The sequence below is a fragment of the Carlito syrichta genome, unplaced genomic scaffold (genome assembly GCF_000164805.1).
Source record: "Carlito syrichta isolate Samal-C Ts95f unplaced genomic scaffold, Tarsius_syrichta-2.0.1 Scaffold315307, whole genome shotgun sequence".
NCBI lineage: Eukaryota > Metazoa > Chordata > Mammalia > Primates > Tarsiidae > Carlito > Carlito syrichta.
Genome location: NW_007259403.1, coordinates 36,728 through 60,903, shown reverse-complemented (window position 1 = coordinate 60,903; position 24,176 = coordinate 36,728). Strand labels below are relative to the sequence as shown.

The window sequence follows — 24,176 nt, the reverse complement described above, 5'->3', positions numbered from 1 at the left end:
ATACAGAAATTCAAATAGTATTTTTACATATATCTGGAATCTCCTCAACTTAGGGAGACTACTGAGCTCTACCTGGGCTTCTCCTTCCTGCTCTGTAGTTTAGAAATTCTCTCCAAGTTGTAAACTAATGATTGCAGGGTTACTTTGTTTCTCTCCCATCTCTCAGTGACCACTGTTTAATATCTGGAAATTATTGTTTAGTATACTTTGTCTGATTTTATACTTGTTTCAAGAAGAAGAGTAAATATTATCTCTGTTACTTTATATTGCCTGCAAGTGGAAGTCTTGAACATAGACGCAAAAATTGCTCAACAAACCAAACCCCAAAACACATTAAAATATCATTCACCATGACCAACTGGGATTAATCCCAGGGATGCAAGGATGGTTAAACATATGCAAATCAATAAAGGTGATTTATCACATTAACAGAACCAAGAACACAAACTATATGACTATTTCAGTAGTTACTTGAAAAGCATTTTATGAAATTCAACATCCCTTTATGACAATTTTTTTTTTAGCAAACTGAGTATAGAAACAACATATCTCAAAATAATAAAGGAGATATATGACAAACCCACAGCCAGTATTGTACTGAATGGGGAAAAGTTGGAAGCCTTTCCTCTAAGATCTGGAACAAGAGAAGGGAGCCCACTTTCACCACTTTTATTCAACACAACAGTGGAAGTCCTGACCAGAGAAATTAGCTAAGAGGAAGAAATAAAGGGAATCCAAATTGGAAGGGAAAACATCAAATTAGCCTTGTTCATAGATCACATGATCTTATACTTGGAAAAATCCATAGACTCTACCAAAAAACTGTTAGAACAGATAAGCAAACTCAGTAAAGTTGCAGGATATAAAAATCAATAACATTTATAAATGCCAGCAGCAAACAATGTGAAAAAGAAATCAAGAAAGCAATTCTACTTACTGTAGTTACAAAGAATATAAAATACCTAGAAATCAATTTAGCCAAAGAAGTAAAAGGACTATACAAGGAAAATCATAAAACACTGATGAAAGAATTTGAAGAGGACAGAGGAAAAAAATAGAAAACTATTTAATGCTCATGGATTGAAATAATTAGTTTTGTCAAAATAACAATTCTACCAACAGCAATTTACAGACTGAATGCAACCCCTGTCAAAATACCAATTACATTCTTCACAGTAATGAAAACGTCTTGAAATGTATATGAAACCACAAAAGACCCTGAATAACCAAAGAAATTTGAGCAAAAAGAACAAAGTTGCCTTATCCTCAAGACAATCATACATGCAGTATACTTTAAGATCAAAGTGCAAATTTTTGAATGTTAGTTTTGTACTCTGTGTTCATATATTTATTTTATGTTTGATGAAACAAGAATAATTTCATAATGAAAATGAATATTTTGACTACATTTCACTCTTAATGTATACAAATATGTAGTTGAAAGAAGAGTACTTGTAATTAATATGGTTTAAATTTTCACATTCACTCATATAAATATGGTCATCTAAATATATCTTATGTGTTGCATTTACAATGTTATGCCTGAATGAAATGACAAGATATTTAGGTAGATGAAGATCAAAATCATTAGCCATTTTGTTTTGAGACTTCAATTTCTAGTTCTTTCAGGTTAGGGAGCATATACAAATGATTTTATAAAATTGGAGGATTTTCTGACTGTTTTAATTGCATTTACTATTTTTGTTTCTCATTATAACAGACAATAAAGAGCTGGCTTTATAGTCTTATTGAAGACAACTAAAAATTAAAAATAAAAATAAAAAGATAAAGTAAGGATGACAATACAGTCTGGGAAAGTATAAAAATATCATTTTACAGTGGCTATAATATATCTTCTCCTCCACAGCTCATAAATAACAACAAATATATGTTTTTGGTTGTATTCCACATGCTCACCCAAACCTCTCATAGAACTTGTAAATCAATGTAGTCTCTATTTATGAACTTTCTGATTCTGTAGCCCTGGGATGCAAATCTTACAAGGCATCTAATTGAATCCTTTACTTCTTCAAAAATGAAAACTGGGGCTCAGAGAGATAAAAGTATTTGTTCAAGCTCAAAGAGTAACTGAAAAAGTGGGGATTAGATTACAAATTTCCTAACTCATCTAATATTCATCCAAGATACATGCATGTTTATGCACAGGTGTATATGTATATATGTATGTACATGTATATATCTGTTCACATCAATATATAAATATAATAGGGTACCATCTAATTGATTCAAACACAAACTGACTAGAATAAACTCTTGAGAAGATTTGAGAGCTCAGTTACAGTGTGGACTACCTCCCAGATTTACAAAGTGGCTTTTAAGTATCATGCACATAAAGAAAGCTTAACAGAATAATACTGCAATGATTCTAAAAATCTAAATTGTCATTGGAACTAGGGCCCCCCAAAATAGGCTAGAATTGCACGTTAAACCTAAACAGGGTAAATATCTTCTAAGAGATTGGAACAGGATTAAGCGTCTTCTAATATAATACCCAAAAAGATCAGGATACAATAAAAATTACTTATATTATAGACTAGGAAAATTATGGCATTAATGAGAGAAGACAATGTAACAGATGCTAATACTGAGATGAATCAGGTATCAGGATTATCTAATGAGGATTTTAAATCAACCAAAATAAAAATACTCTATAAGACATTACAAATATTCTTTAAATAAATGAGAAAATTCAAAATCTCACTAAGAGAATATTAAATACAAGAAAGAGCTAAATAGAAGTTATAGACTAATAATGCAACACCTAAAATAAATCTTCTGGATCACCGCAGAATTAGAGTAGAGATGACAAAGAATATAATCAGTGAGATTGACCACAGATCAATAGAATTTATCTGAAGTGAACAACAGAAAGAAATTAGACTGAAAAAATAAACTTAACAGAATTTCAGGGACCTGTGGAACAATAACAAAAATTCTGGAAGTTCTAGCCATCACATTAAGACAAGAAAAGGAAATAATGTGTATACTGATTTAAAAGGTTAGCATATAACAGTCCTTATTTGCAGATTTTTTTTATTATAGAGGAGTCTAAGGAGACCACACTGGAACAAACTTTCCATGAGATCATTCAAGAAAACTTCCCTTATCTAATCAGTGATGCAAAAATTCAAACACAAGAGATTCAGAGAACCCCTGCAAGACAACAAATGAGAAGACCAACTCCTAGACACATAATAATTCGCCTAAATAAAGTAGGCACAAAAGAAAAAATCCTAAAGGCAGCAAGAGAAAAAGGCCAGATCACCTACCATGGAAGACCAATTAGAATAGCAGCAGATTTATCTGCAGAAACCCTGCAGGCTAGAAATTTCTAAAACATCTTGTAGAAATAATACATGTGTTCAGTAATGTGGCAGGATACAGGAGCAACATACAAAAATCAACCACATTTCTAAGTATCATTAGGGATCATAGAATAGTAAACCCGATGGTTTTTAAACTTGTTTTAGGAACAGGAGTATTTTTTAAACAAAATCTGAAATGGGACCTGTAATATTATGATTATATATAGTATGCAAGAGAGGACCCATAAAAACCTGGAATTTATTTATTAAAATTGTGTATTTATTCTTACATGTTTAAACTTCAGTAACTTTCAAAGTACCCTGTGTTTGATGCAATACATCTATGGAGAAGCTTTTTCCACTGCTCAAAACAGTGTTTGAACTTGTCAATCTTGATACCTTTTAGTGCTTCTGTTGTTTTTTGTTTGTTTCTTCTTCCACCTCAGCAAAACATTTCCCTTTGGAGGACTTCTTTCATTCAGGGAAACAAGAAAAATCTCTTGGGGTGAGATTGGGTGAATAGGAGGGTGAGACATGGAGGTCATATCATTTTTGGTCAAAAACTGCTGAACACTAGTGAGATATGGGCAGGCGTGCTTGTAAATCACCTATTATGAAATGGGCAAACACGTTGAAAGAATCTCCAAAAAACTCCCCCCAAAACCACTGAAGTTGAATGCAGGCAGCCTCTTCCAGAGGTTACAGTGATGCCAATGGGTTTCTAGAACACTTACCTAGTGGGGAAAGCCTGTACTACAAAGGGCTTACCCTCTAAAAAATAACTTCATTTTGGGGGGGCTCCCCCCTTGCGTATTGATTTTCATCTACAATTCCCAGTTCATAACCATTATTACTGTCTTTTATTATAATGCTGGGGCACTTTAGACTTCAGAAGCAGACTTCAGGAAAATGAATCTCTTCTCTCTTGGACCTTCTTTTGTCCTCCTCTCACCTTCCCAAGGCAGGACTTTCATCTAATTGTGGAACATAAAGACTCATTCCAGAGAGGGTCCCACTCCCTACCCTGGAGGATGGAATGTTGTACAAAGAGACTAAGAGAATCTGGACAGGCCCTGCTGGGTTTAGATCATACCTTTTTTTTCCAATCACATTTTGACACAATTATCCATGCTTCAATCATGGACAATCAATGAAGTGTTTATAAAAGGAGCAAAGGACAAGGTTCAAAAGCTTTCAGAGAGCTGAACATGTGGTGGCTGACAGGATGGTGAAGAAGAACTCATCTATGTGTTGCATTCCAACTCTATGGAGACAGAAGCTCCTGTGCCCAGGACCCTTCCAGACCTCACCTTGTATATCTCTTCATCTGGCTGTTTACTTATACTCTTTAAAATATACTTCTTAATAACCCCGCAAACGTGTTTTCCTGAGTTGTACAAGCCACGTTAGCAAATTAAATGAGAGGTCATGGGAACCTCAAGTTGAAGCCAATTAGTAAGAGGTTCTGGAGGCCTAACTTGTGACTGGGGAGAAGGAGGGTCGGTCTTGTGGGACTGAGCCCTCAACTTATGGGATCTGACACCATCTCTGAGTAGATAGTGTTGGAACTGAATTGGAGAACACCCAGCTGGGGTCTGCTGTTTGGTGTAGAGGGAACCCCCACACCTTTGGTTAGACAAGTTTTTTTCTGCAGTGATGACTGTTGTGGTATGACAGCGGAGGAAAAACACAGTTTGAGAGTTTTTCCTAAACAGAACTTTGATGTATAAAATAGATTAGAGCACAATAGCTGATTGAACTGGGATGGGGGCCTAGAACTACCACACATTCATACCACGCCTCATGGGTGCCCATGAAGCAACTCTAGAAAACCCTAGGGATCCTTAAAACACAGTTTGAAATCTACTAATACAGACCGACCCATTTATTTTAAAGGAGAAAATTGAAGTTCCTGGAGTAAAGTCACTTGCTGAAGGTCACAGATCTACCTACTAACCAAGCCAGGGCTGAAATCCATGTCTGATAGTTTTTCCTGACTACTTTCAACATATTCCCGTTTAATGATCATTCACATCCTGAAACAATAGAAATGTTCTTTTTTTTTTTTTTTTTTTTTGAGTTGAAGTCTCACTATGTCGCCCAGGCTGGAGTGCAGTGGCACGCTCCTGGCCACACCAGCATCGACCTGCTGGGCTCCAGTGATCCGTCCACCTCAGTCTTCCAAGTAGAGGGAACTACAGGTGCGCACTACCACGCCCTGCTAATTTTTGATTTATTGTAGAGAGGAGGGATCGCCAAGTTGCCCGGGCAGGTCTCGAACCTGTGGACCCAGGCAATTCACTTGCCTTGGCCTCCTAAAGTGCTGAGATTACAGGCTGAGCTACTGAGCCCGGCCAGAAATACAATTCTTGAAAAATAAATAATAATGTTATTACTAATTATAACAACAGTTGCAGCAGCAACAATGCCTATGTTTTTGGTATGGTGGTGCATGTTGTTTCAACAAATAATAAGAGTAGTCACAAGTGGTGCTAATGTAGCTCAAAATATGTTCTAGGGAATATTCTAATTTAGTTACAAATATTAGCTCATTTTACTTTCACCACAATCATGTGGATTGGATACCATTATTATCTCGACTTTACGGAAGAGAAACTGAAAAATCTGCATTCTTTCAGTGAAAAGTTGGGGTACTAATCCAAGCAGTCTGACTTCAGAATCTGCATTTTTAAATACAAGATGTACAGATGAGTAAACTGAGGGTAAAAAAAGATTAAATAACTTTCCCCAAGTTACGAATATCATAGGTACTGATATAGGGGAAATGTCAATATTTATTGGATACACTTTAGTATAAACAAGATGTGTAGAATCTAAGAAGTGCCAGGAACAGCTGCTATCTGCTCTGACTAGCAGATGTGTCTGAAGCAATGGACATATCAAGAAGAAATAATTCCATACATTTTCCTAATTTATACTTTAGGGGACAATTCCAAATCCTCATAAAGGGCACAACCCAGTCTTTATACTCTTACTTACTTTATATCTTGGTTGGCTGGCAGAGTTTTAAAATCAGTCTGTTGTCAGGACAGCCTACACCAAGTGGAAATGTCTGTAGTCATGTTGTTGAATCATCTTCCTGTGGTATTTTCGAGATGAAGCTTTGTAAGCTAGCTTTAGCCTACTCAATATGATTTATTTGTTATTGGAAATTAATAAAAACTCTATGCTAGCAAATATTATTCACTGTGGCTCATAAACCCTTTTACAAATCAAATGAAACAATCCTCAGAATCATCTGTTATATGTGAGATAATTTATCAGACTACATTATGATAATGAAAGCATGAATTCTTGCTGTAGGCATAATCTGTAAATGGTTTAGTTTGCATGCAACATTTGGCATAGTTTAGGGGAGAATCAACTAATTATTGTTTGTAATGAATTAAAGTAACAAGTATCAGTGTTTTCTCTTCTATTATTAAAATATGCTCATTTTCTTTCATTAACGTGATTTCTCCTTTACTGACATTTGTGCAAATTAAAACATTAATTAAAAGAGAAGTAAAAGTATTTTTAAATTTATTAGAGTTTTAAGGGCATTATTTGTCTTTCTGAAAGTCAAACATCTACCTGAAATTCCAGTGCAATTTTTTCTGATTTTAAATTCGGTAATTTAGAAAACTTGACAATTCCCATAATATGAGGATTTGTTGTAATAATATGCATTATTTAATCATGTATAATCATACATGTCCTTTTGTGCAAATCCATGAGAAAGTACTGCTGGAGAGAAATCTTCTTGGGGAATAGTGTTCTTTTTATTATATTTTAGCCTTTCTTCTAAATCTGAGAAGTCAAGCAATGTTGCATTACATGGTTTCCAAACAAATAATTTATTAAAATAACTAATTTGCTTCTTACTTACTTATAGTATTGGCTTGGCAAGCCAATTACTGCACTCCAGCAAATACCGGATTACTTAATTAAGTAGTTGATTTCTGCGGAGGTCAGTTTGTCAGTGATAGAATATGTTGTTTTGGTCCTGGGGACGGTAGCTAACACCTGTAATCCCAGCACTTTGGGAGGTCGAGGTGGGAGGATCACTTGAGGCCAGGAGTTCAAGACTAACCTCATCTCTACAAAAACTAGCAAGACCTCATCTCTACAAAAACTAAAAAAATTAGCCAGACATGGTGACATGAGTCTGTAGTCCTGGGTACTCAGGAGGCTGAGGTGGAAGGATGGTTTGAGCCCAGGAGGTTGAGGCTGCAGTGAGCTGTGATAATTCCACTGTACTCTAGCCTGAGAGACAGAGTAAGACCCCAACTAAAACAAACAAAAAAACAATTATCTGTATTGTTGCCTGATTCATTAGCTTATTTTGTTTTATTTCTGAATAGTATTCCATAGTGTAGATGTGTCTCTTTTTGTTTATCTTTTACTTATTGAAAGACACTTGGGTTGTTTCCAGATTTGAGTGATTGTGAATAAAGCTGCTGTAAACATTCTTGTACATGTTTGTGTGAATGTAGTTTTTCAATTCAGTTGAATAAATAGCTAGTAGTGGAATAGCTTGGTTATATGATATGTATATAAGAAACCACCAAATTTTCCAAAGTGACTGTGTCATTTTGCATTCCTATCGATAAATGAGAGTTCTTGTTTAATCACATACTTGCAAGCATTTAGTAATATAATTTTTTCATTTTAGTGTTTCTGATAGACATGCAATGGTAACTAATTGTTTTAGTTTGCATTTCTTTCCCTTTATGATAAATGCTGGTAAACACATGCATGTGTACACACACACACACACACACACACACACACACACACACACACACACTCACATTCTTTGATAACATATGTGGCTCAGGCGTTTGCTCATTTTTATTAGGTTGTTTAATTTTTTATTTTAAAAATGTGGGGTACAAGTGATGGTTAGGTACATATGTGGTGATTATACAGGTAAAGTGTGGATACCCTTATTGATGTTATGTGCCCCTCTATCCCCTGGCAGAGTCCCACTACTGCCAATCTCTTTCTTATAGTATAAATGTTCAGGGTACACTTATGAGAGAGTACATATGGTACTCAGATCTTTGTTTTTGTGATAAATCACTGAGTATTATAGACTCTGATGTCATCCAGGTTGCTGAAAATTCATAATTTTGTTTTTCTTTGTGGCTGCATAATAGTTGTTTGTTTTTATAGTGTTGAGTTTTAGAATACCTTGATATATTCTGTATATAGGTCCTTTATTGAGTATGTGATTTGGAAATATTTTTTCTCAGTTTGTGGCTCGATCTTTCATTCTCATAATAGTGTTTTCCATTGAGCAAAATTATTATATTTTATAAAGTTCCATTTATTTTTTGTGTGTTCATTCTTAAATTGCATGACCACACAATTCTACCAAACATGAAAGGAAAGAATAATACTGATTCTGTATAGATTTTTCCAGAGAATGGAAAGGAAACAGCTCCAAACATATTTAACAAAGCCTGCATTGCCAAAATACCAAAACCAGTGAAAGGCATTACAAAAAAGGAAAACTACAGACAATATCCCTCTTGAATATACACTTAAAATTCCTCAATAAAATATTAGCATATCAAGTCCAGTTATCTATCTATTATCTATCTATCTATCTATCTATCTATCTATCTATCTATCTATCTATCCATCCATCCAGAGGGTGCCAAAAAAGTGTACATTTTAAGAAAGGAAAAAACTGTATTAAAATCTTAATACTCAATAACAAAAGATAAATACTAGTCACATTTGACTTCTGCAATTACAAGAGGTGCTCAAAGTGGTTACCATCAGTGTCCAGACACTTATGATTACAGCGAACTAAAAGTAATACATAGATAACATCTCTAAAAATGTGTATACATTTTTGGGGAGACCCCTGGTATATGTATACATTTTTGGGGGACCCCTACTATATGTATGTATACACACACATATGATCATATCATGACTCAATGACCCCACAAAGATAATTTTGGAAGTTTAGATTTGTTTTAACATTCAAAATCAATGTGATTATTGCATTTAAAGACTAAATAAGAAAAACAATATTATCTCAGTAGATGCTAAAAAGGTTTTAGACAAAATTAAACATTAATTCATAATAGAAAATTCCCCACAAATCAGGAGTAGCATATAACTTCCTATTAACATAGATGGCAAAATCAATAACTTGACTGTAAATATTTTAAGTAAACCTTTCATTGAAGTATGACATTCATAACAGTACATAAATCATAATTGTACAACATAGATTTTCACATTTGAAGTTACACACATAACCACCATCAAGATAATGAAATAGAAAATTACTAGCATCCCAGAAATCACCTTTTGTGATCTTTCACTCATATTCTTCTTCTCTCCTCACAGGTAATCACTATCCTGACTTCTGTCAAAACAGATTAGTTTTGTCTGTTTTGGACATTAAATGAATGGAATAATGCTGTATTTATATTTGCTTTTTTTATGTCTGCCTCCATTTGTTTTGTAAAAATCATGTTTGTGAAATCATTCACATACTTGTGTATAATTATAGCTTGTTAATTTTCATTGCAGTATGATAATCCACCATATGGCTATACTTCACCTCATTATCCATCCTGTTCTGAACGGACATTTTTTATTTTACCCAATTTTTCTTTTACCTTACGACTTGCATATTTATTGAACAAATACTATTAAAATAGTTAAAATACATTAAGTACTTGTCATGAGTGCATCAGTAAACATCACATTGTTACAAAAGCCTGCATTTTCAGCAGTACACAACTGCAACTCTACATAAATGCCACAGATGCAGAATACTGTTTTCTTGCTCTACACAGCTGACATACCTATTCTAACAAGGGAGGAAGGGGAGAAATGCATAAGAAACTCAGGACAATGGGGGAGCAAGAAGAGAATGAAGAAATGCAGCACGTGTCAGTGTCACTGGTGTTTAACAGTCAGAAGCAGATTAGTTCAAAACAAGGCCTGCCCTGTCAAAGAAAGAACTAAATGACAGTTATATAAAAATTAAGGTAGGCTTTCAGACTGGTTAGCACGACATTTCATGAGTAGATGTTATTTTAGTTTTGTTTGCCCATTTCGTTGGCAGCAAGGACAAACAGGTGAAATCTACGCCTTGCTTATCAAAACCATCAAAAAAGGGTACTCTGCCTCGTTAAAAATTAGTATTATTTTTGTGAAGACATTTTTTCCAATTTCATTTTTGAAAAATGTTTAATTTCCTATTCCTACTCAGTTGCCAGTGTTTTAGACCCCCCCCCCCCCCCAGGGATGGCCACTTGTATATCTAATCCTTGTATATCTAACCCCACATCTTTAAAATTAAACAAAAAGGAGTTTGCCCTTTTTTCTCAAATATCCTTTCAAACAAAAAGAGCCCAAAGGGACACCTCAAAATGCCTGTGAAATGATTGCTTTTCTTTCTCTAAGTCAGGCGGTTGGGGCTACAGACAGGAGGAATTTTGGTAAGTAACTTACAGGACTACAGTGACTGCATGTCCGTGAGTGCCAGTCAATGAGACAAGAGTCTCTCACACTCTCTGGTAGCATTCATTCAACCTACAACACTGAGGAAAAAAGTCACACTGAAGACACAAGGAAAACATGTCAATCCAGTCTAGAGAACAACATTCAGGGAAACAGAGTACCAACACCTTCTTAGAACATGGAAGCAAAAATAACTCCATCAGAGCTACCTCACCAAGGAGCATGTTGAAAGTCCAAAATAGCGCCATTCATCCGTGTCTCAAGTCCTGTGGCAGCATTTGGGTCACTTACCACAAAGAAACAATGAGTTTCAAATTACTTCTATACATCAAAAGAGTACATGGATTAAATATAGAGATATGCAGACAGTTGATGAAGATAAACTACTAGGCTTGTTACATCTAAGTGGAACAAAAGGGTGGGGGACTCTCAGCCTCTGCAAGAAGCAGTCGGGAGTTGTGTGAGTGAAAAGACAAGAGTGGACCAGTGGTATAAGCACGGTGGGAGTTTCAGTTGTGGAAGACGTTGTTGTAGTGAACCAGGCCTGAAAGCCCACATGTAGAGGTTGTAAACGTGGATTCACAGTGTGAAATTCGAAGTGTTTTCACTTGAGTTAGAATGATTCAAAACGGGTTTGATGACACCTACTTGCCCACTGTAAATTCTCTAAAGCAAAGCTCAGAGTCCCATAGTTTCTTCTTATACTTGATTTACACAGAAAAAAATCCTGTATATTATACCATGACCTCATCAATATCCATACGCCATATGTAATACAAGTGGAGATGTTATGAGTAAAAAAAGTGGAGGCAATTGATCTCATCACCCTTCTTGGGGTTCACTTCCTTTGAGACAAGAAGTCTTCCCTTAGGAAGTCTTCCCTCCATCTTCTTGTTTGGAAATGGTTCTTGGATGACCTAGACGGAGAGTTCTGGGTATAAACCATTTTGAGAATCTTAGTCTTAGACTGCTATTCTCCCTCTCTTCAGTCCACGGAGACCAACAGACAAAAACCCCACTCCCTGCTCACTCTCTCTCCTCTTTACACCTGAAACACAAATATGAATGAAAAAGGGCATCGTGCTAGAAAGACAGCTTGAGGTCGGGGGAGGGATCCCCTGTTTTCTATTGCAAATAATTCTGCTATGAACATTAATGCCCGTGGCATTTAGAAAACACATGCATGCATTTTCAATTATTAAATACCTGAGAATGAAATTGTTTAGTCACTGGGAATGCATATGTCCAGTTTTGGTAAATATAGCCAAAAAGTTTTGAAAGCAGTTATAGCCGTATGCATTCCCATTAACAGTGCATGGCAGATCAAGTTAATTCATATCTTTCTCTTTAGGTGGGATTTCTGTGGTCTTGTTTTAGACTTTCTGGTGGGTGTCTACTGGTGCCTCATTGATGTTATTATTTTTATTTTCTTTATAACTAATAAAGTGGAATAAACTTTGATATATTTTATGCTGTTTGGATACCCCCTTTTTAAGAAATACTTTTCCAAGACTTTGCCTATTTTCTATTGTTATGTTCTTTGACCTTCCTTATCACTCTTTCATGTCTTTTATTTCCATATGGATATTCAGTAGCTCTGACACTGGTTATTGAGGTAAACATTCTTTTGCTATTGCATTGTGATATCACTTTTGATATATATCAAATGACAACCTGCACATGGGTTTGTTTTGAGATTTTTTGTGTGTGTCCTATTGCTCTATTTGTCTCTCCTTGCACTGAGACTACATTAGTTTTATAATATTCTTTGTTGCCTGGTAGTAATAAGCCCTTCAGCTCTTCTTCTGCAACAGTTTCTTGAAAATTCTGGATCCATCACATTTTAGAGTAGTTTCCAAGGCAAAACTTTCCAGGGTGTTCACTGAGGTTGAATAGGATCTATAGACCATTTTTTGGAAGAATATGCCTATTTAAAATATAAATTTTTATAGTTTATGAACATGATAAGTCCCTGTATTTATGTATCTTCTTTAATCTCCAACTGATGCTTAATGTTTTATATTGAGACATTTTGCATATCGTATTTGATGCATTCCAAATTATAAGATTTCTGATGTTATTTTAAATGGTATCATGATAGGGCTTTACTTTCTAATTAGTGGTTGTTGATTTATAAAAATACAATTGATATTTTGATATTGTTTTTGTATTCAGTTATCTTGCTCAATAATATTAATTACTAAGAATCATTTATTAATTCATGACAATTATTTTATCAAATGCTCTACCTGTTTATTCTTTATGATTATGTAAATGCACAATAATGTCATCTGTGAAAATGTAAAGTTTTATTTTCCTTCACAATGCTGAAGTCTTGTTTTTCTTGCCTCATTGTACTTGTTAAGGTCTCTGATGTGAAGTTACCTAGAAGTGGTGCCCAGACTCAGAGGAAATATGATCAGTATTTTGACATTAAGTATGATTTTTGATGAGGAAATTTCAGTTTGTTTCTAGTTTACTTAGTTAACAAAAACATCTGTTGGACTTCATCAGTTTTTTCCCATATTTACTGGATAATCACATAGTTTTTTACTTTATTCTATTAATATAGAAAAATACATTGAATGGCTTTTACATATTACCACTGGGTTATGCTTGGTAATATTTTATTTGGAATTTTTGCCTCTGTTACTGAGATACTTGTTTTCATTTTTCTTGTTTTGTAATACCCTTTCAATGTTGTGTGGCCACACAAAATAAGTTAGGAGATTTTCTTTCACCTGCCCTTTGGAAGAGTTTTGTAAAATTCATATATTTAAATGTTTTTCTTTTTCTTTTATTTCCTTAAATTCTTGGAAAAATTCACTAGTGAAATCTCTGGAACTAGATATTTCCTTACTGAAAACTTTTTAAGTTAAGTTTGAATTTATATTATAGATATAGAGCAGCCATTTTAATTCCTTCTTTGAGCCTTAATTTTACTAAATCCTGTTTTTAAGAAAACATCTAAGTTGTCAAATTTGTTAATATAAATTTGTTTAACACATTCTATTATTTTTTTACTTTTAAATATGAAATTTTAAATAAATATAGAATCTGTCCAGGAAAATGAACAAATCACGAGTCTTTGGCTCAATAAATCTTCACAAGCAGAATAGTCCCACTGAGCAGTCCCTAGCTCAATACACAAAATATTATAATCATCCTTCCTTCAAGACAGAACCTCCAGAGGGGCAACCAGTCTCCTAATTTAAACACCAAATTTGGCCGGGTTTGGTGGCTTAGCCTGTAATCCCAGCACTTTGGGAGGCCAAGGGGAGTGGATTGTCTGAACCCACGGGTTCGAGACCAGCCCAGGAAACTTCGCAAGACCTCATCTCTACATTAAATAAAAAAATAGCCGGGCGTGGTAGCACAAACCTATAGTCCCAGCTACTTGGAAGGCTGAGGCAGAAGGATCGCCGGAGCCCAGCAGGTCAAGGCTGCGGTAGCCAGGAGCATGTCACTGCACTCCAGTCTGGGCGACAGAATGAGACTCCAACTCAAATAAATAAATAAATAAATAAATAAATAAATAAATAAATAAACGCCAAATTTTTTCCAGTTGTTGAACTTTGCATAAATTGAATTATACCGTATGTACATGTTTGCTTCTTGATTACTTAACTTAATATTGAATTAGGTGATTATAGATTTATTCACGGTTTTGCATGTAGTTTTTTTATTGTCATTGCATAGTATTCCATTTGTGGATATACATCAACTTATTTATTTGTTATACTACAATAGTTACTTGATTTTTATTTTCCAATTTAGACCTATTACAAATAATGCTGTTATAAACTTCCTTGTATATGACTTTATTTTTCTTTTCTTTTCGTTTTTTTTGAGTCAGCCTCACTCTGTCGCCAGGATCGGGTGCAGTGGCACCCATCATGGCTCATCACAACCTCAAACTCCCAAGTTGAAGGGATCCACCCTCCTCAACATCCTGAGTAGTCATGACTATGGGCAGGTCCCACCACACCTGGCTAATTTTTTTTATTTTTTGTAGAGACAAAGTCTCACTATGTTGCCCAGGTTGGTCTCAAACTCCTGGGCTCAAGGGAGCTTCCTGCCTTGGTCTTCCAAATTGCTGGGATTACAGGCATGAGCTACTGTGCCTGGCCTTTGTACATGCCTTTTGATAAGGATATGAACACATTTCTGTTGGAATTTTATCAAGCAACAAAATGTCTGGGTCATAGAGTATGCAATTTCAACAGATATCACCAGAGGTTCTGATATGAAGATACCAAATTTCTCTCCCACAAGCAGTGCATGAATGTTTCAGTTGCTGTCTCCTCACCAGCAGTTGGTGTTATCTCTTTAATTTTATTCACTTGGTGTATGTGTAGTGATATCACCTTATATTTTGAATTTGTGTTTCCTTCATGAATAATAAAGTTGGACACACTTTCATATGTGTATTGGGCATATAGATTATCTTTTTTGTAAAGTTCTGGTTATAGAAATTAATCTGTTTTCCCTCCAGATTATCTATCGCTATTTTAATGATTTTTGGTTTTCTAATTTACTTTTTAATATAATTTCTGTATTAGATATGTGCATAGAGAATGTCACTTTGGAAAACAGTTCAGCAGTTTCTTACAAAGTTAAACATACAGTTACAACATAAGCTGGAGATTTTACCTAGGTATTTACCCAGGAGAAATGAAAGCATGTGCCCTCAAAAACTACTCTATCAGTACATCTTTATCCATTATAGTACCAAAAACATTAGAAAAAAGTCCAAATGTGAACCAGTTGAAATTTTTAAAAATGTGTTTTATATGTGCTATGGAATAATACTCATGAAGAAAGCTGATTCATGTAACAAGGATGGATTTCAAAAGTTTCATTTAAGTAAAAGGAGCTTCACACAAAACAACCAGGTGTGGTGGCTCATGCCTATAATCCCAGCTACTCAGAAGGCTGAGGTGGAAGGATTGTCTGAGTCCCAGGGGCCGAGGCTGCAGTGAGCTGTGATCATGCCACATTGCACTCCAACAAACGTGGATGACAGAGTGAAACCCCAACTCAAAAGAAAAACAAAAGGAAGTTACACATGAAAACTATGTACTTCCATTTATATAAAATTCTAGAGAAGACAAAACTGTAGGAAGCAGAAAACTCTAGCCAGGGGCTGGAGGTAGGAAATAAGAAATACTGTAAAGAAGCACAAGAGACCATTTGGACTACTGAATATTTTAGGTATTTAGTTTGTGGTGGTGGTTAACATGACTGCATAAATTTGGTGAAACTCATTTAATTGTACAAATACAAAGGGGTCACTTATTGTATAATTTTACCTCAATAAACCTACCTTAAGAAAAGGATAATTTCCTTGACTGAATAAAAGTCATCTACAAAAAAAAACCATAAAGCTAACATCAAATATAATGGGAAAGATTGAATGCTTTCCCCCTAAGATTGGGAACATGGCAAGCTTTCCCACCTTTCTTATTCAACATAGCACAGGAAGGTGCCTCTACCCACCTTTCTTATTCAACATAGCACTGGAAGGCTTAACCAATATAATCAAGTAAAACAAAGAAGTAAAAGGCATACAGTTTATAAAGAAAAGATAAAGTTGTATACTTTGTATAAAGAATTGCTTCCTTGGTCGCTAGTAGTTTTAATTATCTATATCACCTATAACTTTAACTTTTAGCAACCTTAATTTCTAGGGAAAACTTAATAGTAATTTTGAGCTGTGAAGTCCCAAAGCAATTTATGAATATATATTTATTATTTCTACAAACATAGGCTTCTTATAAAACAAATTTTCAATGTGGAACAAGACATTTACTAACAAATTCAAATATCTTGTGCTTTCTTGAAATAAGGAGCCAAAAGCATATGAGCTTACTCTTATATTTAGTAATTAATGACTTAGCATTGTATCTTATTTGGAAATGATCTATATACTCAATTAAATCGACCATATAATTAATTAATTAATTTTATTTGAGTCAAGGTCTTACTCTGTCACCCATACTAGAGTGCAGTGGCACAGTAATGGCTCACCACAACCTAAAACTGCTACACTCAAGTGATGCTTCCACCTTAGCCTCCTGAATACCTGGGCATACAGGCATTCGCCACCATACCTGGTTAATTTTTTTTCTTTTTGTAGCAACAAGGTCTTGCTATGTTGCCCAGGTGGGTCTCAAACTCCTGAGCTCCAGCAATCCTCCCGCCTCAGCTTCCTCATTATTTAATTTAAATAAGCAAAAATGTTTTTCTTTAATACATTTCATTTTTCAAAGAAGATTTAGGTTCACTGCAAAATAGAGCAAAAAAGTAAAGAGAGCTAGCTAAAAATAAAAACAAAACCCAAATAAGCTGACTCAAAGATGGACAAGGGGCCTGAACAAACATCTCCCAAAAGAAGGCATACAAATGGCCAACAGGCACATGAGAAAGTATAATAGAGCAATAAAAAAAAATTTTTTTTTGAGTCGGTGTCTCACTCTGTTGCCCAGGTTGGAGTGCAGTGGCATGTTTACATCCATCACAGGCTTGTGATACTTCCGCCTCAGCTTTCCAAGTAGCTGGAACTACAGGCGTGTGCTACTATGCCCAGCTTATTTTTTTATTTATTTTAGAGACGAGGTCTTGCCAAGTTGCCCAGGCTGGTCTTGAACTGCTGAGCTCAGGCAATCATCTCGCCTCGGCCTCCCAAAGTTCTGGGATTATAGGCTTGAGCCATGGCATCCGTCCTAACTGAGCAAAATTGTAAGGGTGTAGTTACCATAAGGATTTGGAAAACTTTAAATAAACATATTATAAGACATACTTATTATTTTTTCATTTTTAGAAGGTGTCTCAATCTGTCACTCAGGCTGGTGGGTGACACTGGTAGGACACAGCTCACTGCTGCCATGAACTCCTGGGCTTAAGTAGTCTTCCCACCTCAGACTCCCAAGTAACTGGGACCACGGGTGACCACACACATCTATTTAAAAAATATTTTTTGTGGTGATGGGAGTTTTGATATGTTTCCCAGGCTATTTTCAAACTTCTGGCCTCAAACAATCCTCCCACCTCAGCCTCCCAAAGTAGTGGATTATAGTCATGAGCCACCACACCTAGCTAGCCAAGACATAATTATTATTAAAACGTTTACTTATAAACTTTTATCCGATTTATATTTTAGTCATTTTACTCATTCTTAACATATATGCTTGGAAAATTTCATGACATTAGATAAAATTAGTCCTCATAAGCAGACAAACTAATTTAAAAGTCATTGCAATCACTAGGACATTATTCTAGAAATTCCCTCCCCTTATACTGACCTGAATGTTAAGCAAAACAAGACTTTTTTAAGTGGGCAAAGAAATTATCGACAAGCTCTTCTTTTTTTTCCCTCTCTGATGTTCTGGTTAATTGACTAATCAGTGGGGGTAAGAAATACCTTAGAAATGGATTTTGAAAGTTTTCTTTATAAATTTAACTATATTTATAGTATTGTATGTTAGGGTATGGATAGGGTGAGGGTGGATTGGATGGAGAGGGAGAGGCACAGGGAAGACACAGTACCTTTGGAGCTGGCAAGCTGGAGAAGTGCGCTGGCAACCCAGAGATCCGAGTAAATGCAAAGAATTGCAACACACAGAGGTGAGGGAAGAAAAGATTTATTTAAGAAAAGTTCCCCCCCACAGACAGGGAGCAGGGCATACACTCTAGGTGAGTGTGGCGTGGTAGCCCCCCAAAGTCCTGGCTTAAATTCTTTTCCTTGGAGATATTGCAATGAGGTAGACGTGACTTCTGTAACTTCCTTATCGACCACCTGTGGATGTCTTGGAGAACCTGTGACACAGAGACCCACTAATGTCCGCGCACATTATCATAGCCCCTAGAGAAGGGCGTGACAAGGATTCTAATGCTCCTGCACCTTCCCAAATGACATTCCTTAGAGCTAATGGAGGGTGCACCTCCCCTTATCTCCTAGGCATTCCCAGTGGGTAGCTTCAGGGGATCCTTGACTTCCCTGTAGATAGTGCCCAACTTACTGGAAGATCGAATCCCCACCTGTTCTCCCTCTGAGTGGTCATAACTTTTGTAATTATAAGTTTCATGACTTTTACAATCCTTGCCCAATGCATGATGTCTTAGGCCTTGAAAATTCCCTTTACTCTAAGCAAGCTTGATTGCCGCTATGAGATACCGCTGATACTTGGCACCAGGAAGTCTGTTTCTGAAAAGACAAAGTTAGCAAAGTTAATTTTACCTAAAGTGTACATTTCTCTAAAAACATAGCTTCTACTTTCTCATCATTGTGTCAGTGTTTAAGAACAAGATGAAAAATGGCTTCCCACTCTCAGTCTGTCCTTTCACTGTATACTAGACAAGTATCATAAAAGTGAGAATCTTAAAGTTAAATACATGTATATTTTACTGATAACTCAAAATATGCTACTTAAAAAAATTGAACCAACAATATTAGACTAGTTCTAATTTATTAAATATTTACTTGTCACATGAGCTTGAAAAATATCTATATTAATATTATTTTTCTGACACAATTTTTAATAAGCACTTAATGTATTCTTCCTCTAAAACAATTAAAATGGAGATTTTATAAATTTGTGGTAAAAATATCTCACATCTACAATACGCACACATACATAGATGTTCACTAATACACAGACAGAAGCAGATGTTACAGCTTCTACTTTAAAACTTTCAGCTGCAGGCCTCAGTGGCTCATGCTGGTAATGCCAACATTTGGGGAAGTCAAGGCTAGAGGATCACTTGAGTCCAGGAATTTGAGACCAGGCTATGCAACATTGCTAGACGCTGTCTCTACAAAAAAATCAAGAAATTGCCCGGGCATGTGGTATACACCTGTAGTCCCAGCTATTTTGGAGGCTGAGGCAGAAGAATTGCCTGAGCTCAAAAGGTTGAGGCTGTGGTGAGCTGTGATGGTGTCACAGTGATCCAGCCTGGGTGACAGTATGAGACCTTAACTAAAAAAAAAAAAAAAGCCAAACTCTTTAAAATATGTAGAGGTTTATTCTGAGCCAAATATGAGTGACCAAGGTCCAAGGCACGGTCCAAGAGGTCCTGAGAACATGTGCCCAAATAGGTTGGGTTATAGCTTGGTTTTATACATTTTAGGGAGACAGAAGTTACAGGCAATAAACAAACAAATGAATAAATGAATAAATACATATAAGATATACATTGCTTGGACCTGGAAAGGCAGGACATCTTGTAGCAGAGGTGTGGGGCTGGGACTTACAGATTATAGGTGGAATCACAGATTTTCTGACTTTCTGACTAGAAGTTGGTTGAAAGGGTTAAGCTCTGCCTAAAGAATTTGAAATCAGTAGAAAGAAATGCTTGAGTTAAGATAGGGGGGGTTGGGGCAGCCAAGGTTCTTCCTATGTAGATGAAACCTCTAAGCAGCAGGCTTCAGAAAGAGTAGGTTGTAAATGTCTTGAAAGGTGTCAGACTGTTCCTAGGGAAGGAGATTCTCTACAGATGTAAATATTTGCAGGGCTGTTTCAAATATGTCAAAAAACATATTTTGAGGTAAAATATTTCTATTTCCTTTAATGCTTGCTATCTGTCATGTGATGCTATACCAGAGTGAGGCTGGAATTTGGTAACTTATTATCACAGAATCTGTTTTGTTAGGCTTATGACCTCTATTTTAATGCCTAAACTCCAAAAGGGAAGGGGTATAATGAAGTAAGTCTGATCTCCTTTTCCTGTCATAGCCTGGTATTTAGTTTCTCAGACTTCCCTTGGCCCAGAGAAGGTCCTTTCAGTCGGTTAAGGGGTTTGGAATTTTATTTTTGCTTTACATTTGTTAGGTCTCATAATTCAAAATTTGAACTGGATCTGGTAAATGAGATAAGTCAAGGTTACCTATTTATGTGACTAGTTAGTAGAAAAGAACTTTAAGATTTTTAAAAATTGGTCAATTTTTAAATAGTCAAAAATCATGTCAACAAGAAAAGAAATGGACAGAGGAGACAGAGTACAGTATTTGTTTAGTTCACTGATGCACCTATCCAGTGTCTCTCTAGCCTAGTGTATGTGTCTGGCCCTGTAGCGTTGCCTCGCCTGCTCTGAGGAAAAAAAAAAAACAACCCTGCATATAAAATCTAATGGATACAGATGAGAAGACTAACTACATTATCTTTAACCTGATTTTTAAAAAAAAAAAAAAATATATATATATATATATATATATATGTATTAGGGAGTAGATTTTCAACTAAGATGAAAAATCAAAAGATTTCCTTGTTCCAAATTTAAAGCTGATTGTCTCTGAAAAGTTTTAATCCTAGAAAACTCACTGGATGTTTACATTTCAAAGATATGGCAAGATTTACATCTCCAAGGGACAGGTCAAAGGCCTTGGGAAAACTGGAGTGCCTTTTGCAAAACCTGTTGCAAATCAGTCAAGAAGGTAGGTTGAGCTTGTAAAGGAATTTGGTGAGGGTGAGAGCGGTTCAAAAAACAAACAAAACTTAGATCAAAAAGTCCAAATTTTCATAAGTGTACCTACTTTTAATTGTGACTTAAAACCCAATCTTGGGTGCAAAGAATGCAATCCCCTTTAAGATCTAAAGTTTTCCTAAATATAGTCTAAGAAAGCAACGACCCTTCATTAGGCCATGAAGAATGAGAAAATTACCACAAATTCCCTTGGAAGCTGGCACATTCAAACAGACATGTTGGACTCCCAGCCAACGGGTGGCAGAAACCAGAGAATAAATTCACTGATTACAAAGCCAAGCTTCAAGAAATAAAATGAAAGAAAAGAATAATCTTATTTTTTTCTTCTTCTTATGACATTTGACACACAAGACAGAGACTACAGAGACAAAGGCCATTGCTGGGAGTCTAAAGATCAATAAGTCACAGGTATCTAAAACAAATTCATAAGAATCACAAACTCTTCACAAAGAAATCATTTCTTCTGCCAGCCTGAATTTTGAAAGAAAGGGATAAAGAAATCCATTCTTGACTGGGCATTACAAGTTAATGTCTAGGATAACTAACCTTGGCAAAAATTATTTCCTTTCTTTGCCAACTTTTTGTCTGTTATCCTAGGACCTCATTTGTAGGCTCTGGAGCAAGTCAGGTGTCTCAGTGATTCCACTTTTGTCACCAGAACTGAAAGGGTAAAAAAGGGGTGATTCTTCATGGCTGACACTCCTATAACAAAAGACAGATTAAGGAGAGAAAAGCATAACAAATTTATGACGTGCACACATGTACACAGGAATCATATGAGGGGGGACCTCCCAAAAAACCCTGAAATTTATTTATAAAAAAATGTGTATTTATTCTTACATGCTTAAACTTCAGTCACCTTCAAAGTACTCTCCATTTGATGCAATACACCTATCAAGATGCCTTTTCCACTGCTCACAACAGTCTTTGAACCCATTAATTCGGGTGCCTCTTAGTGCTGCTGCCATTTTTAGTTTCACCTCTTTCACTGCAGCAAAACGTTTTCTTTTGAGGACTTTTTTCATCCAGGGAAATAAACAACAACAAAAAAGTCACTCAGGATAAGATTGGGTGAATAGGAAGGGTGGGACACAGGGGTCATGCCATATTTGGTCCAAAACTGCTGAACACTCAGCATGGTGTGGGCAGGTGTGTTGTCATGGTGGAAGAACCTGTTACCTGTTTGCCACAACCGAGACATTTCTTCTGCAAGTTGCGACCTTCTCAAAACCTCCAGATAAAAACTGTGGCTGATCTGGAGGAACAAATTCTGAGTGTATTACAAGGGGCCCACCCCCTAAAAAATAATTCCGGGGTTTTTTGGGTTCTGCCCAGTACAAAATATGTTCTAATTTCTTATGTGACTTCTTCTTTGATTTATTAGTAATCTAGGAGTCTGTTGCTTAACTTACACCTATTTGTAAATTTCCCAGATTTCCTTATTTTATTTATTTTTAATTTTACTTCATTGGAGTGATAGAACATACTTTGCATCATTTCAATCCATTTAAATTTATTGAGACTTGATTTACTGCCTAACAGAAAGGATAAAGGATATTCTGTGTGCATTTGGGGAGAATATTTTTAAAGTTTAGTTGACATACAGTGCTGACCATGTTTGCTGAACTTCTTAAATACGTCTTATCAAATATTTTACCAAATTTGTGATGTTTTCAACCATTTCTTCCTTCAAATATACCATTATTTGTATATTGGTACACTTGAAAGTGTCCCACAGGTTTCTATGGTTCAGTTCATTGTTGGGAGCCAACATCTATAGCTACATGGCTGAGGCCTGTAAAGGCCCATCTGGAAGATCGCCTCTGACATAGGATATCAGTTATACCTATGATATTGGCATGTGATTAGTGACCAGTGTGCATACATGGCAGTAAAACTTATAAGTAAATCTCAATACACCTGATGGAAAGTGCATAGCAAAATTATTTCTCTCTGTCTTTCTAAGTTTTACTTCTTTCTAGATATTTTTTAACTTCTATTTCCTGGTAGACTGGGTAGTCAACTCTTGTTCCCGAAAGCTGTTTCCCCTAGGGCTAAGATTAGAAACTAAATTACCATGATAGTTTTGTCGCCCTGCCCCTAGCCAGGTAGAACGTTTTCTTTTGTTTCGTTAATTACCGAAACTCTGTCTGCTTCAGCCCATGGCCGCCATCTTGGAAGCCCTGCATTTCCTTGTTCAAGAGTGTGACAGCTACTATTTGATTTTTAGAGTAGACTTGTTAGGATAAAATATATACATATACACTCATAGCTGCGTAAATCTATGCTTGCTGTTTTGTTTCCTTTTGCTACATTATTCAAGTGTAATAGTTACTATACGATTTATAAAAGAATTAACGATAAGGTATTAGCTTAATAGGATATAGCATAGTATTAAAGTCCAATAACTAGATCATATGAAAATTAAAGTTTAGACATATGAAACATATGAATTATAGTAAAGTTTGGTAGTTTAAGAATAAGTTTTAACTGAGTTATAAGGCATTACGTTAAATCGTAATAGGTTAATAGTATAACTGACAGTTAAGTCATTTAACTAAACTTATAGATTATAGTATAGTGTTAAGTTGATAATATTAATTGTTAAAAATATTGGGAATCAGTGAACTTGGATTGAACCTAGAGTTAACTCAGGAAAGTTTTTTGTATTAATCAGGGTATAGAGCAAAGAGTATAATATGAATGATTCATTGAACATTATGGAAAACACTTTGAACGATTTGTATTGAAATTGTGCACCTGTGACCTTAATGTAAGCACGGCAGGCATCATGGAATTTGAATTGTTTGCTTGGAAATTGCAGATCTCGTGGTGGTCTTGTGATGCATAGTTTGTAAAGCACGAAACTTG

The 24,176-nt window shown here is 35.7% G+C and overlaps 1 long non-coding RNA gene across 1 annotated transcript in view; it reads left to right on the top strand.

The window, feature by feature from the left end:
- Positions 1-14,402: 14,402 nt before the first annotated feature.
- LOC103275094 overlaps positions 14,403-24,176 on the top strand; it is a 16,358-nt gene continuing 6,584 nt past the window's right edge. The window contains exons 1-2 of the long non-coding RNA XR_505291.1: positions 14,403-14,423; positions 21,295-21,296. This is a non-coding gene — a long non-coding RNA (uncharacterized LOC103275094). The remainder of the gene's footprint in view (positions 14,424-21,294; positions 21,297-24,176) is intronic.